This window comes from Cinclus cinclus, chromosome Z (genome assembly GCF_963662255.1).
Source record: "Cinclus cinclus chromosome Z, bCinCin1.1, whole genome shotgun sequence".
Classification (NCBI taxonomy): domain Eukaryota; kingdom Metazoa; phylum Chordata; class Aves; order Passeriformes; family Cinclidae; genus Cinclus; species Cinclus cinclus.
This window is the reverse complement of record NC_085084.1, coordinates 83011076-83027534: the sequence shown is the minus strand read 5'-3', so window position 1 is coordinate 83027534 and position 16459 is coordinate 83011076. Positions and strand designations below refer to the sequence as shown.

The window sequence follows — 16459 nt, the reverse complement described above, 5'->3', positions numbered from 1 at the left end:
AGCACCCAGCAGCATATAAAGACAAAACCCAATCTTTATGTGTGGTACCTCAAAGCATTTTTGTTGTTTGTTTTGTCTTTGCAATACCCTGTTCAAGAGTGCCAAATTACTAATTATAACACAGAAATTTAATCTAAATCCATTGGAGGCAGTTTTGCTCATGTGTGCAGTAGGAGTGCTGTATTTTTGACAGACCTTGATATTGTGGGAATATTTTTTTTTTTGCCCAAGGCAGCTTCACTGTCAGGTGGCCCTTCATAGAGGAGTGCACAGTGGTTTTTTTTTTTTTTTTGGTACAGGGTAGGTGACAACCTGAAGCAAAGCATGTCCAGTAGAGAGCCATCAGCACATCATCCAAGGCCTAGGAATCCAAAATTTACACTGGAATTTAAACTTGTTTCAACAAACATAACAAAAAACATAAAAATAGACTTTTTTGATTTCATGTAGAAGGTCTCACCTGGGGATTTACTTCAATTCAATTCAATTCAATTCAATTCAATTCAATTCAATTCAATTCAATTCAATTCAATTCAATTCAATTCAATTCAATAAGTCATGGCGTCCATTTGAGATTTCCCTATGACTACTAAAATCTTTTAAATCTCAGAGTTATGAGTAAAATACTTATTTAGAACAAGTGATTTGGATACAACTCTATGCTTGAATTACTAAAAACCATCACTCATTGCATTCTGTATTTCCTTGGGCTGGTGGCTTACATTCCAGCCAAAGGTGGGGATTTGAGTTATATCAAGCTTCTGAAAAAAGCCATGAATGTCCTTCTCTGTTGACAACACATTAGAGTGCTAAAAAATCCATGGATCGCCATATTTTATGTTTGTATTTTCCATATAAAGAAGATTAAAAATAAACCCAAATATTTTACTAAATCACTGGCCACTTGTCACAGTTATGTGTTAGGATTTCCCTTCTCCAGTGAAGAGTTAAAGAAGTTTATGCATGGATCCCCTTTTCCTGTGGGATTTAACAAAACTCAAGAAGAACTCGAGTTACAATGGGAACTGGGCAGTTTCCTAAATTCTCTTGTCTTAGCACTCAGTGCTGCTCAGAAAGTGCTGATGTGTTTTCAGGCATTGCTCTTCCAGGGGCTGACTGGAATTCATTCTTTTTGGGTACACTGGAACCTGTGAGAGCCCAGAAATCTCATTTCTGATTACACTGCCACAGCACTTGCATCAGCATTGCACTGACACCTTGAGAAGAGGCAGGGAGGCAGTACTGGTGTCTTCTGCTAGTATGAAATGTGAAATTCTTCTATTTTCTTAGACCAGGTGTCTGCTTTGTGTGCTGCACCACACTCACATCCTATTATCTCCCTGGCAGATTCAGTGCAGTACGTTCCCAGCATTCAGATTTTGGCATTACTGAGACACAAATTTAGCTCTGACCAATTTATAAAAAGGCAGTTAAGGTAAATTTCTATACATTTCAAAAGGACCTAAAGGACTGTTGCCACTCTACAGCTCAAGGGTGAGAAATACCACCACACTGACAATTCCAATGAAGTGGAAAGGATAGGTTACCTTAAGAAGGGGTTTTATTTCTTTATCTATGTCTACCTTGACACCTTGATATCTAGTTCCTCTATCAGTTTGGCTGCCTCTTCCTTCTTGAAATTCATAATGGCATAAAAAAATCTCAAGAAAAATTATGGCAACCAGAGTAAGTAATGTAACAAAGACAGGATTTGTTTACCATTGATCCTAAACACATTGCACAACTGAAAACCCTCTGGTGCCTCTGTTCTGGGCTTTTGTTTGAGAAGCTGGATCATACAGCTTAAGATTCACAAATTACATTAAATGCTTTGTAATTCCCAGGGAAATTGCAGATTCCAGTGGGAAACAGTTCACACACAAATCTTTAGTGACCTGATTAATGCTATTCCAGTTAACTGACCATTCAGATTTGCTGCCTCCTACTTTTCTACCACATTTTTCACACTGTTTCTAATCTCTGTGGAGTATGGACCTACTTTAGAAGAAGGTTGACTATCCTAAGAGTTAACCTGCTAAGCTAAAAAGTCTACACTTACCCTCTTGCAATCAAATCAAGACAAAATAGTGTTTTACCTTAAAGACTGGTTCCAGAACTAGTTGGCTGAATGTCCTCAGCAACTTCTTTCCATCTGGGCGAGTGGCTGATTTGCTGAGTATTCCAATTGCTGGATCAAAATATCTAAAGAAGATGTTTATTTTCATTCATCCAGTTTGAACTCGTGGAGTATCCACTTTTCCTGCAAATTTCAACCTAGTTACTTCTAAAAGAAAGCTTTGAAAAGTTTCACATTTAAGCAGAAATTCAAATGGCAGAAGGTTGATAATTTCAATATAGAATAACTGCCAGAAGTCTGTGGAGGCAAAGGATGGTTTTTGTTAATTTGATTTTTTTAAATATATATATATATATATATATATATTTTTTTTTTTTTTTTTTTTTTTTTTTTTTTTTTTTTTGCAATGAACACTAACTTTAACATGCATTCTTCCAGGCTGGACAGGTTTGGAGCAACCTGGTCTAGTGGGAGGTGTCCCTGCCCTTGGCAAGGGGTTGGAACAGAGGACCTTTAGGGTCCCTTCCAACCCAAACCATTCTGGGATTCTATGATTTTTAGGATTTTACAGGGAAATAAACACTTTAAGCAACTTTGCTATCAAGAATTCTCCTACTCCACCCTGCTACCTCTAACTGTCTTTTGAAGCCTTGATAAAATCACTTAAGTAAGATAAATCCTGGAGGAACCTATAAGCTACATGAGTCAAGGTAGGTCAATTTATTATAAGGCACCAGAGGATAAGAGAACACATTGAACTTTCACACCTGTATAAATCATTCAGTTAACAGCAAGCTGTGTATGCAGCTAATAGCAAATCGAACCCATCGATTTCAACAGTTTCAGGTTCATTAAGTTCACAGAAATACTCACTGGAATCATAAGACTGGGTTTGGTGCATCATCTTGTGTTTGTGCATTAATTTTACCTGTGTAGAACAATGAAATAATTTATGTTCTTAAGTTGTGAGGGTGAATCTTTTCCATCTGCTCGTACAGAGAGAAGAGAAGGCACACACAGAATATCTGCACAACAAGAAAATTCCTTTCTCGGTGTTGCAGATTAGCACTCAGATACTAAAATATTTTTGTTGCAGGACTTCCAGGCTCCCGCCTGTGGGAGCTCAGCTGAGCAGAAGCGCTTGTATGCATGCACCTCTGACATCCTCAGAGTGTCACTGTGGTATCTCAGCATGGATCTCCACTGCTCTCTCTGCTTCCTTTCCACCCCAGACCCTTCTCACCATCTCTTCCACTTCATTTCAAACTCAGCCACGGCTTTGAGGCAAGAGTTTCGTTCCATATGGTGGGGATGTTTATAAGACAGTTTAATCTGAAATTTGAGAAATATATCTCTAAAGCTCCAAGTAGGATCTGGAGGATGATTGCTTTGTGATGAGTGTTAACTGAAATGTTAGAGAACTTTTTCTGACATTTAAAATAGAGGTGGTTCATTCCTGCCTCACTGACGGAACTAGCTTGGCTGAGGGTGGCTGAGATTCATGGAATATAAGAATCAGAGTAAAATCCTAGCTGAGTGACCTTTGTTTCAGTAACACAGTATGCTGCAGTCAATTTTAGCTGTAAAACAAGCCAGTATGGGAGAATTTTACCTGAACAAAGGGAAACAGGGCTAAAAACTGGTGAGAAAGTTGGTCTTGTACCTCTTCGCTGAAAAAAGTAAAGTGTCTGGACCAGTTCTGACAATTCCTCACCTTAGCAACTGGACCACCAGAGAAAACTTCCAGTTGGCTTCACTTTTTTATTTTACAGTTCTCTGCTGCAACACAGAAAATACTTTGTCTTTCTATCCAACTGTGCTAGCCAGCACATTATAATTACTGATAGAAAAACAGAGACTTTTATCTTCAGATCAGAACAGAGCAAACTAAATATCTTCTCAGTCAGGAGTAGCAGAAAGGCCACATTTCTTGTTGTGTAAGTGACAAAAGCAGCAAAGTCAGGCACAGAAAGCAAATTTTATGGATTTAAAGACCCACAGCTCCCCTTCAGCAGTTTGCCCCAGGCAGATGTCTGACATTTGGGGTTTGAGTCTCACTGAGAGAATGCCTTGAGGTTACACATTTTGTCACTAGAGGATGATCTGCTTTGTGAATTCTCTCCTCCCTCCCAGTTGCTTTCAGTCCCCAGTTGTTTGGTCTGAAATAACATCCCTAAAAGAAAGAATGTGGAACAATGAGGGGGGGAAGGGGACTGAAGAATGGCTCTGAACTGCCATAAATGTATGCAATTATTTTGCTTCAAGGCTGGTGCTCTCCAAAACTTTTGGGTTTCGACCACAGCAAAGTTTTCGTATCTTCTTTACCATACTCTAATTGGTCCAGTTTCACCTTCTCCCTACGTGGGAATGATGACAGCGACATTTTCCACAACACTCTGGTCAAGTTCCTCCAGCTCCAGCTGCAGTCCTAGAAAAGAATGGTCCATTTTGTTCATCATCAGTACGGGTTTCATGTTCTGCAATAGCCTGTCACGGAACTGTGTCTTTCTGTACACAAACCCCTTAATTAAACATAAGCATGATTAATACTTGTGTTATATACAGGCAAGACCTTTAATCTACTTGACAGAGTGGTGAGTGGGAAAGTCAAACTGGCACCAAAACTATCATTCTCAGTTGCCTGTACTTTTCTAATGGAAGAAGAGAGATAGGCAGCTCCACTCTCCAGGATTTTACTGAAAGGTTGCCTTTATTTCCCGCACTCCCACATTATTTCCTTCATTCCTACACACATGTATTTACTCTACATTCATCCCACAGGTTGGCTGTGAAGTGCTACAATCTCCTAAGATAGAGGAAAGCCCATGGGCTAAACATGCATGTAAGAATTAATATAATAAAAGTTAAATTGTTAGAGAAACAAGCTCTTTCCATCACTTGTGATTTTTTTTCCTTTAAGGAGAAGAGAGTAAAATCCACTGAGCTCTTTCAAGATGAAGAGCATGTTTACCTGAAAGAGTCAGTCACAACAGGGGCACCATCAGGAACAGCAGGGCTGCTGTACCTTTAGAGAAGAAATTGACATTTCCAGAGAAATCAATTAACTCAATAAGAAAACCCAAACCGTCCCTGAATTGTCTGATGAAGGCCAAGGTGCTCTCTGAGAGTTTACAATTCACAAAAATCGCCCTGTAAGAGAAGAAAATAAAAGTAATAAATTATTAATGTTTCATTTTCTGCCAATTTTGTAAGTTGTATTTGTTGGGCAATTACTGTGCCACCACCGTTATAGTGCCGATACTTCTTAATATACTTCAATATTTCAATCTCTAAAGTTATTAGGATCTGAAATTCTGGTTTTGGTGCCCTTAATTTTTATTCTTATTCAAAACCAACACCCTAACATAATAGTCACAGCATAACATCACTGTGAGACACCTGTAGAGCAATGCTCCAATTCACTTTACAATTGATTCACCTTAACACTTTGCAGTTGCAGACACCAAAGATAGAGAAAATAACAAGGCACAACCCTCCACAGTAAGAAATACACTAAAAATGGAGGATACTACTAAGAAACTCTCCAAAAGTATCTTGCTCCATACTGAGGAGCAGGTGAGGATGGTCAGTGGATACCACCTAAAAGCTCTTCCCAAAATTGCCCACGCTGCACCCTGAGGACTGTGAGCTTTTGTTCTATAGCACACAGCTTGAAGCACATGTCAACTTAAAAAAGATCTGGCGAGAAGCAAGGCTTTCAGCAGAGCCCTCTTCTGTCTTCAGATTTTAAAGAAAAAGACAGGAAGAGAAGATACAAACAGAATTTACGTAGATTCAACTACAATACATCTTTCTTGCTCTTTTTCTGTGTGTCTGTGAATCAGGTTCCTCAAGCTCTGGCTGAAGAAAGCATGCTCTACACATTGAGGAGTCTGACAAGGTTGATTTGTTCTGTTCCGATGTGAAACTCACCCTGAGGAGGGAGGAAAAAATAATGAAAAATCAGCTATTGCTTTCTTCCAAAGTATACAAATATTGATATGAAGTTTTAAAGTTTTACTGTCACTAAATTCACAACCTAAACAGGAAATTAGGTTGGTTCATGCTTCTAAGCTTAGTATTACAAATACCCATTCACATTTTTGGCATGTTTGTGTGAGCACAAAGAGCAGAGGCATAACTTAAAATACAGCCCTGGTTTTGTACCACAAAATGCCAACCACCACAGAAAATGAAGAGACTTGCAGGGACAGAACAGCTCATCCCTTCCAAATGTTCCAGGAGGGTTTGGTGCACACAGCCTGGAGCTGCAGCTCTCACCAGAGCTCCATCCTTCTTCTCTCCTCCCACCTCTGCTCCTGGCTGTGCCAAGCCCTGCTCCCACTCCAGCTCCATCTCCCAGGATCTGAGCCTTCCCAGGTGAGTCTCTCTTCCTGGCTTCCAGCACACCCTGGCTCTCCTCCTTTTGGAGAAAAAAACACCAGCTCTAGAAACTGGTGGTCCAGCTCAGCCAAAAACCTCTTCAAAAAAAACTAATGAGCCAAGTGCAGAATTTTTAGAGCCCCTTTCACAAATTATATTGCTGAAAGAAATAGTTCTTATTTCCATAATTCTTCTATCTCTTGCTAAGAGCATTTCCCCTCTTTCAGCTTGTAAAAAAAAAAGAAAGAAGAAATCTTGACCCCCAGAAGTGGTGGTATTTATCTGTTAAATACATGAGACACCTTAGCAAAGGCAGGTGAGATTTTACAAATCTTGGCTTGTCTCAGTCTGTCGTAAGCACCTTTAATGTGGTTATTCCTGCAAATCCCCTTAATGCAGGAAGTGCTTCACAGGGACAGGGAAAAGGACAGAAGTAGGAGGAAAAAAATGATAGGGAATAACAAACAAGCAAACACAGAAATCCCATGTTACAGCAGTGGTTTGTACTTGTTGATCAAGTGAAGAAAAATACTCAGCAAGAAACACTTAAATAGGTTCCTTGTCTGAGCTGGAGCCACAAATGACTGAAAAAAACAAATTAAACATGCATTTCTATTGCTACAGCAACAAAAGTTTCCAACACAGCTGGTGTGTTAATGAGCACATCTTCCTGCAAGGATATTAATTTAAAATATCAACCAGCCCAGCTCAAAATATAATTAAATGTTAAGAGACAAAACAGGATTTTTTTTGTACATGAACAGATACACTGCAGACATAAATTACTGCATGTTCTCTTACTAACTTTGGATCTTTAGTTCAATTTTTTTTAATTGTATGTTTTCTCAGAAATTGGTTCTCATTAAAATAGCCGAGCTCTGTTTGGAAATGAGAAATATCTAAGCAGCAGCCTGGCCTCTTCACCCCAAAAAGTGTTATTTCTCCACAGCCCTTTTAATTTATAATTTCTTTCCTACTTAAAAATCTGTGGAAAGCAACCAACCAACCCTTCATTCTTTTGCCACCAATGGAAACTTAGTATAAACAAGACAATTTTTAGTGTATGTTTACATTTTTGTCAGTGATCCACCTCATATCAAGGTACCTCATTACTGAATTTGACCCATTTGGTTATTCTTCAGTTTAATAAAAAAACAGTGATCTTCCTCTTCTAGAAAGTTCTACAGTGTTCTGGCACCAAAAATCTCATTCACAGCAACACTTATATACTTATTCTGAACTTTGAACTATTTCTTTCTTCTCTTTCTTTTCACAGATGGCACCACCACTTTTCCACTTTTATAGTTTTCTTGGTTTTTAAGGTGTGCTGTGCTAAAATAATGTAAAATCAAAACTCTCAGCAAGAATTAAGTATAATGCCAGAAGTTGTACACTTTTTTCATAATGCAAATAAATACCTAAATGTTGAGAAATTTACCTACCTGCTCTTTCTTCTTCCTAATTTTACTCTTTCTTAATGGTACAACTGAAATTTGCACCTGACATATATTTAGCTAGCAAAGATAACTGCATTTTGAACTGAAACTTTTTCCATTGTCTTCAAATTTCCACCACATTTGTAGACACAGGCCACACTGTGGTTTCCTTTTGGGACAAAGACCAGACATGGCCATAGCTGCTTATTTTTATTTCATATTTTAAGCCTCCTACATGTGTCCATTTACACTAATTCTAAATGTAAGAACCATGGATATATTATTTCAACAGGAATGGTTTTTATCATGTGGCAGGAACTTCAGGATTATGTATCAATAAATGCTATCCACTTCCAACCATTTTATTTGCTATTTCATTTACACAAATTGCAGAACAGGCCTGGACATGTGTGCTGCTCTATAGGACAGGCACTAGCATCACAGTTTTTTTGGTCTTAATTAAAATTGAAAACACATATTCAGATTTAAAAATAGCAGTGAATTTAATTTTAAGTGATTTTAATTGAAGAGCTGTTACAGAATTTGTTCTGCTGTGTCAGTCAGCAACCAGATCAAAGGTATCTTGCCATGAAATGCTTGCTGCAGAGGGCTTAAGATCCTCTGTGTGTTCCAGCAAGCAAGAAATTAATGAGGTGAAACCAGTATCTGTAGAAGGGAGAAACAGCACCATGTTATTAAAAACAGAACTTCACTTTATTCCCAAAACTTCCAAGTTTCATGGCCAGTACAGGCAGAAAATTACCTTCCTTCCTTCTAACTTCTAGCTGAAGTTTTTTGGATAGCCCACGTTGCAGTGCTGCTGAGTAATGCCTCCTTCTCCTGCAGGGCATCTCTTCCTCTTGAAGATGTTGAAATTCTTATTGTAATGAGCAATTATATGCTTCACCACAGAAATAAATACCCTGAAAGCCAAAGAAAAATGAGAACACTTACAGAACCTGACATGAGCAACTGGAATGGCAATTTCAGTAAAAAGTAACATTAATACAAGGAAAGACTACAAGAATTTGAGGAAAAATTTAAAAGGTAAAGAATTTTAATAGCATTATTTCTCAAGAAAGGCAAAGCAGTGCAAGCATACGTTCACTGGTTCCGTAAAATAAAAACAGACTCAAAACAGGTGAAACAAGTTACAAGAACTGCAGTGACTTAAAAGAAACATAGAATGATAGTATCATAGAATCCCAAAATGGTTTTGGTGGAAAGGGACCTTAAAGCTCATCTAGTCCCACCCCCTGCCATGGGCAGGGACACCTTCCACTATCCCAGGTTGCTCCAAGTCCCACCTAACCTGGCCTTGGACACTGCCAGGGATCCAGGGACAGCCACAGCTGCTCTGTTCAAAAAATAAGGGAGCAGGCTTGCTAAGGAGAAAAATAAACTTGAAGAAAACCAAAAGACCCACCCTGCAACGTTTCAAACTTAATGATTTTCCCTATGAGAATGTTGATCTAATTGAAGTCAGACCATTGGTCTTAGAAGCCTTTTCCAACCTAATTCTGTGATTCTGTGGTTCTTCCTCAAGATGAGTCCATTGCAGCACTGCACTGTACATATCTACATATCTACATATCTACATATCTACATATCTAGCCTTTTCCCAACCTCACCCAAAGCAGTGCTCTTTTTACAAACACTGATGATCACAGTTGAACCCTAAATCTTACAACTTAATTCACTGAATCCACAAATTTCTGTGGAAATTCTACAAATTTCTGTAGTCAATCTAAAACAAAATTCTGTGGGCAGAACATACAGGACTTTTCTAATCAGTGACCTGCCCCAACCAGGTTTACTGCCATACCTGCAAAAGAATGACAAAGAGAGAGCAACCAACATCCTCCCTGTCCATCTACCTCCTCACAGCAGATTGTAAATACCCGTTCCTGGTGAAGGAGAGGGTGAGAAATGAAGTTGTTGTGTCCTGCAGTGTGCTGGCAGCTCCCATATCTTCTCCCTCTTGGCTGCATGGAAGGAGGAATATGAGATTTACCACAAGACCCTCTTCCAAGGCCTGCTTTTTTACTAAAAGTGGAATTATAAAATATCCTGAGCTGGAAGGGACCCAGCAAGATCATCCAGCCCAGCTTCTGTCCCTGCACTGACACCCCAACAATCCCACCCTGTGCATCCCTGGGAGCAGTGTCCCAGCTCTCCTGGAGCTCTGGCAGCCTTGGACTTTCCTGGGGAGCCTGGGCAGTGCCCTAGCACCCTCTGGGGAAAGTGGTGTTCACTGCTCTGCTCCAAGAGAGTTGAAGTGGGTTTTCCCTCTGAGGGAGTTTAATTTTGATTCCTGGCTTGGAGCAGGTAGTCAGTGCTATAACCCCTCATTAGTTACTTTAAAAACAAGTTAAATGTCTGATCAGTTCCCTGTTGGAATGCAGGGATGACACCGAGTCCCTTTAAAAATAACTTGCTGTCATGAAAGACACTAAAGTAGTAACAGCACTTCATGTTTCTAGTACAGACTTTCATCCAAAAACGTCTTTTAGAAATATTAGGTAATTAAATTGTCAAGTGCAGAGTGAGTATATGAATGACTTCACTGAAAAGCACCAACTTCAGGGACCAAGATAAGGGAGCATTTATACAGTAATACTTCCTAAGAACTGAAGGTCAGGAAAGATGAATACCAAATCAAGCATATTATTATATACAAAGCACTGTGGATGGGATAAATGGTTGTATCAGCCCTATAGAAAACCCCTATCAGTCTTGGGCGTGGAAAAATGCTGCTTTAACTTTCCACAGAGCTGACAAAGGAGAAATTGCAGGACCCGGCTCAACTGGATGAAGTCTAATATGATTAAATAATTTTAAGATAACAAAATAGCAAGAGGATGCACTTGGAGAGCGATAGAATGTGGGAATGTGGAAATTCTGGCCTGCAGGGTTAGTTTCTTTTATTAAACAGCAATTTCAGTGGTCATAAATGTTCAGCCAGGAGTTCAAAATTACGTGTTGCCTCAAGGGCATTGTTCATTTTATTAAAAACCAGGTATTACTTGCACCATGCTCCTCAAAGCAGTGCCAATAACAGAGGAAAAGCTGGATCTGAGAACTCTAAACTTTCTTTGGCCAGACAATTAACAACTTCACGTTGAGCAGGCTGTAAGCCCAGTGTGTTTGATGCCTTGTCAGCACCTGCATTCAAGCCAAAATAATCTATATATTACTTGGCCAAGAATGAGAAGGGCTCTTTTTGTTCATGTCCTTCCTCAGAACAAGAGGAAATGCTCACAAGACACTTCTCTGTCAAGCTTTTCCTGCCCAAAGGCGCATTTTTCTTTCAACATATTTTTGAGGGGTTGTGAAGAAGATATGAAATAGCTTCCTTTAAACAACCTGGCTCTGTCACAGCAGAGGGAAAGTGCTGTTGTGCTGTTCTGAAGAGCTGAGCAGCACTTGTAAGAGACTTGCTTATGCAATCTGAACTTTAGTACTGTGCACAGTCCTTTGTCAGCATGAACAGTCCTTTCTGAATATTTGATGTCTGGTAACAAAATCAGGTTTTCCTCGTGTGTGTGTGTGCATTTAAGCAGACAATTTTTGGACAATTTTTTGTAGAGCTGGTGCTCAGGCACAGTCTTGTATGTATAACTGAAATTTATTTTCCTTTGTCTTTTATTCCTTTCCAATTTATGCCAATCTGTGCAGGAAAACAAAGCTTACAGAAGTGTTGAAAAGTTTCCAAGTTAACAAATTCCTGGAAAAGAACACCCAGTGTACACTGGCATGTCATTTTCACAGGCATTTTATTATTTGTATGACCTCCTTTCCATTTAAAAATGACAGCTCTTCCACAAAGTGTCTTTCAGCTTGTTCCCTACCTATAAAAACCTTCTTACAGGTGCTCACCATTCCTCTTCCTGCCCCCCCCCCTTTTTTTTTTTTTTTTTTTTTTTTTTTTTTTTCCTAAAAGCGTGGTCTTTTCTGTTTCTGGAGCAATTACTGTCCTTATTCTCTCCTCCACAGCATCGCCTTCAGCCCTGGATGTGGAGAATGCTGTACTGAACCCCCTCCTGGCTGTTTCTTCATTCAGTATAATCATCTAAATTGTTCCTGCAGAATGAAAGAGCTGTGTGCAATTCAGCACACATTTTAAAGGCAGAAGGGAAATTGAAGTGACATTATTTTTGTACTTGCCTTCTGCCAGACTTGATTTCTTTAATATGCTGGGGTTTGCTTAGGAGGAGAAACTAAAATGATTCTGTGTAAGTGATCAATTGTTCTGTGTTTAGAGCACTGTAAATAAGAGCAGACCAGCAATTCCGGAGGATTGGAAAATGTTGAAAAGAGAGGTTTGTCAAAGGGTAGCTGAGGCTTCATGAGGAGAAGTTGGTTCAAACTGTACCCAGTATTTTATCACCATTGTACAGAGTGCAAAAGACCCAGAGCCATTATTCAGAAACATATACTGGAACAGATAAAAAATTCCTTGCTAGTTAACACTTTTGTGGCAGGAGATGTTATGATGGAACAGGGGGAGCCATAACCTGCTTCCACTGTTTCTCAAGAGTTTTAATGCATTTTCACTTACCCTGTTTTGCACTTGACCCACCCTTTCTTGTGCGCACATTCAGATTTTTTTTCCCCTATGCATTTCATTTTGGTCTAGGTTCTGCTTTCTATTCAACTCAGACAGATATGCTTTGTAGTGCATTGAGTACCTGGTTTTCCATGCCTTGTCTATTCAAATAAATTTTGATAACATTCAGTGGTTTAGAGGATGGGTGTTTCTGAAGTTTATTGGTACATGGGCTTGTGTGGACAGGCAGGACCCTCTCTGGCTGTCACCCAGGGTAGCCAAGCAGAAGACAACTCAATTATCATTACTCTGTCGTTTCTACATTGGTGCTGCCTCAGATCTTGAGAATTCCAAATACGTCTGAAGAGCTCAAGTTTGCCTTCACCTGCTTGTACATAGGTGACTTCACCCTGAACAATTCAAATTTGAACACCCCCGGATGAAATGGTCCAGCCTTAGCTGAAAACATATTTTATTCTGTAAATCAAATGCATTGACTAAAACATTTTCTCATTTGCAGTATCCTCTTCTTTACATTATTAAAGTACTGCAGGTAGCCAAGATTAATCTGCAGCCTATTTATTTTACTTACCAATTGCTTTTCTCTATACCTGCCATGAACAACTCTGAGAGATCCTCTGAACACAGAAGGTTTATTCACATTTCAGTAGATTACCTGTTTGGATTTCGAGTAATGCGCGTGAGTACTAAAAAAATTCATAACTTTATTACTAAGTCAATCTACACCAAAATCTTTCACTGTTGTAAGACACCTGATGGGGGCAACAGCTTCTCTTCAGCTGGTAATTTCACATATTGACAGGGATCAGTCCTGCAGGGTTTTCATCAAGGAAGTGCTGGATCTTGAAATACTCAAATTATTTACCTCAAAAATACTAAAATAATATTATAAATCTGCTTTACAACATCTCTCTGTGAATAAAAGCCTGTGATGGGAGCAAAAGGTTATCTGACCAACACAGTGTTAGAAAATCTGCATAACTGATGCCAGTAAACCTCATACAGAGCAGAAAAAGCTTAACATTTTTTTATTTTCAGGAGTGGGAAAAGAGTGTTAGTTGTAAGTTGAAGTTGTTTGGCATAATAATCTTTGAAAAACAGTGGATAATTTTAACTCCCAGCATTTGGGATTTTCCAGGGTAGCACTGAAAGTTTCCTTAATGTGTTGCCATAGTTTTATCTTTTTTTTTTAATTTGGAAATCTGTTATGTCAAGCAGCATGTGTGTTTGAATCTGTGAGTATGGAACTTAATTTAATCTTGATAATTCAGGGTTATATAGTTATAGATTAGGTGTGACTTTAACTTTTATTTCCCTAGCAGGCTTTTTTTTTCTAACAGCACGCCAGTCCTTTAAAGGTATTAATCAGAAAGCTGATGAATTATTTTGCTGCTTTTTTATTATGAACTTTTTTTTTTTTAATTAAACATTGGCTACAGTAAAACAATCTCCTTGGATTTTTCCTGCACTTCAGAATCACCTCTGTCCACCTCAAAAAATATGAGGCATTTGACAGAGATATCTTCCTTGGAGGCCTTACGCAGGGATGGAGAGAGACATGCACTTCAGGAAGGCATTTCAGCTTCTTGATTGCAAGTGATGTGTTGTGACTGAAAGACAAGAAGGATGTGCCACATGATATTATTTCTGCTCCTTCACTGGATGGAACATCTGATATTAATTCTAACACATAAAAGCAGCCCATATGATCTTCAAAAGCACTGCCTTAGTGCTGCATTTATTCAGTTCTCCTTAAATCAGTGGGATTGCTCTTGTCATTTTAAGCAGTTTGCCTGCGAATGACTGTTTTTGAAAAGCTGTAAAAAAAAAGAGTGCTAAGCAAAGATAATTACGTGCAAATTTGAAATGGATTGTGTGATCATTTGTGCTAGTGAAACACACTTGTGTGCCTGGACCAAATGAATGAGTATGTAACTTATCCAAGCTCATTTAGAGTTTAGGGTTGGTCTCATTCAAAGACATCTGACTACATTCGGGAAATGGATGAAAGACATTACGGAAAATTTGCATAATTTCTTTACCAAAGAGCAAAAGGTCCCTGCTTGTGAATGAAATTAACAATACTTCCTTATCTTAAAATAATTTATTATTATTATATATTCTACTATTATACATGATTATTTTAAATTATGATATTCAATATAGCGAAATGGATGTAGAAGTAGTTCTTTGTTAGAAATTGATGTAGAAGTAGTTCTTTGTTATCGAGGATTCAAAAGGGATTAGTTGTAGTGTTCTCTCAATTCCGCTTGCAAAAGACAGAACAAAAATGAAGTGAAAGCACAAGGAATTAAGTGTGGTTTTTTTTCTGCTTCAGGAAGGGCACTGGCAGATTTTCTACAGTGTATTAAATAAGGGCTACCGCTCATCCTTGTGGTGACTTTGGGTGTGAAATGCAGTGGGAAGGTGAGAGCAGTTTACCTGGGAGCAGGACGTGCTCTGTGATGGACTGAAAGGAGCGCTGTGGGCCCCAGGTCCTGAGCAAGGCCCACACAGGGATCAGCAGGAATCCAGGATGATCCACCAGGAACCAGCAGCCACGGGAGAACCCTTGTGCACTGCGCTTGGAGTATCCCAGGAATCCACGAGTCTTTATTTTTCAGGAAATGAGCAGATTAAGATTGAAAGCTCCCAGCTGGAGCCAGGCCTGGCAGCCATGTTCCCTCCATTCACAAAAGGCACTGAGGGGCTGGAGCGTGTCCAGGGAAGGGAACGGAGCTGGGATGGGGATGGAGAATCCTGAGGGAGCTGGGAAAGGGGCTGAGCCTGGAGAAAAGGAGGATCAGGGGGGACCTTGTGGCTCTGCACAACTCCCTGACAGGAGGGGACAGCCGGGGGGGATTTGGGATCTTATCCCAGGGAAGAGGGACAGGAGGAGAGGGAATGGACTCAAGCTGGGCCAGGGGAGGATCAGGGTGGACAGCAGGAAGAATTCCTTCATGGAAAAGATAGTCAAGATTTGGAAGGGGCTGCCCAGGAAGGTTTGGAATCCCCATCCTTGGAGGTGGCACTCAGTGCCCTGGGCTGGTGACAAGGTGAGGACTGGGCACAGCTCGGACTCGGTGGTCTTGGACAGCTTTTCCAACGGGAATGATTGTGTGAATCAGAGGTAAAACCACTGTGAGCGCTTTAAAATCCCTGATGGTGGAGTAGTCACTCCGAAGCCCAGCTGGATCAGCTGCCTGGGGCAATCTCTGGTCACAGCCTGTTAAGGCAGATGTGCCCCTTTGAGACAGTGCATGTCACAGGGCTAAACCGCAGCTCAGGGTGGCCAGAGGAGGGGCAACCTCACTAAAGGGAAGTGAAACCCTTCAGAGCTATATTAATCGAGGCTGGTGAAATAAATACAGGGTTTCACCACATTCCTCATATACCAGTGGTGGTAGGGGGTGGTAAGACTTGTAATAATCAACTCTAAGCAGGTTTTCTTTTTAAATATAGCCCTCTTCTAGCAGAAATGACCAACATACCTCTTTCAGAGCTACTGTGAAAGGAGGTGAAAAGCATTACTGATACAATAACATCATTATTAAAGTATTTCTACTAAGCTGGGTGATGATAGAGTAGTTATAAGAGCTTTTTGTGTAGTTTCTTGGTCTTATGCCTTTTACAATAACTACTATTTCCCTCACCCAGCAGCAGTCATGAGCAGGTACATGTAATGTTGAATGTACTCTCAGTAAAAATTATTTTTAGACTGACTGTAATTAGGGCTAAAAGTGACTCTTGTTGTGCTGAATGTTTGCTCCTGGTCAGCTCTTTACAAAGCGGTGTTTTTATTTCATAAGCAGAAGGATGATTTTTGTAAGGTCATGTTTTCAGGACACTTTTTATTGTCCCTGCCACAACTGTGAGGCACCAGGTTTCTGCAGAGCAGGCAGTTTTGTCGCTGATGAAGTAGCATACAAGCCATTCCTTCAAATTTTCATTTGGCCATAATACCAACAGGTCAATGGACCTGTTTTCGTAATC

The 16459-nt window shown here is 39.7% G+C and overlaps 1 pseudogene; it reads right to left on the bottom strand.

The window, feature by feature from the left end:
- Window positions 1-4398: 4398 nt before the first annotated feature.
- Window positions 4399-6369, bottom strand: LOC134057020 (elongation factor 2-like; annotated as a pseudogene).
- Window positions 6370-16459: the final 10090 nt, after the last annotated feature.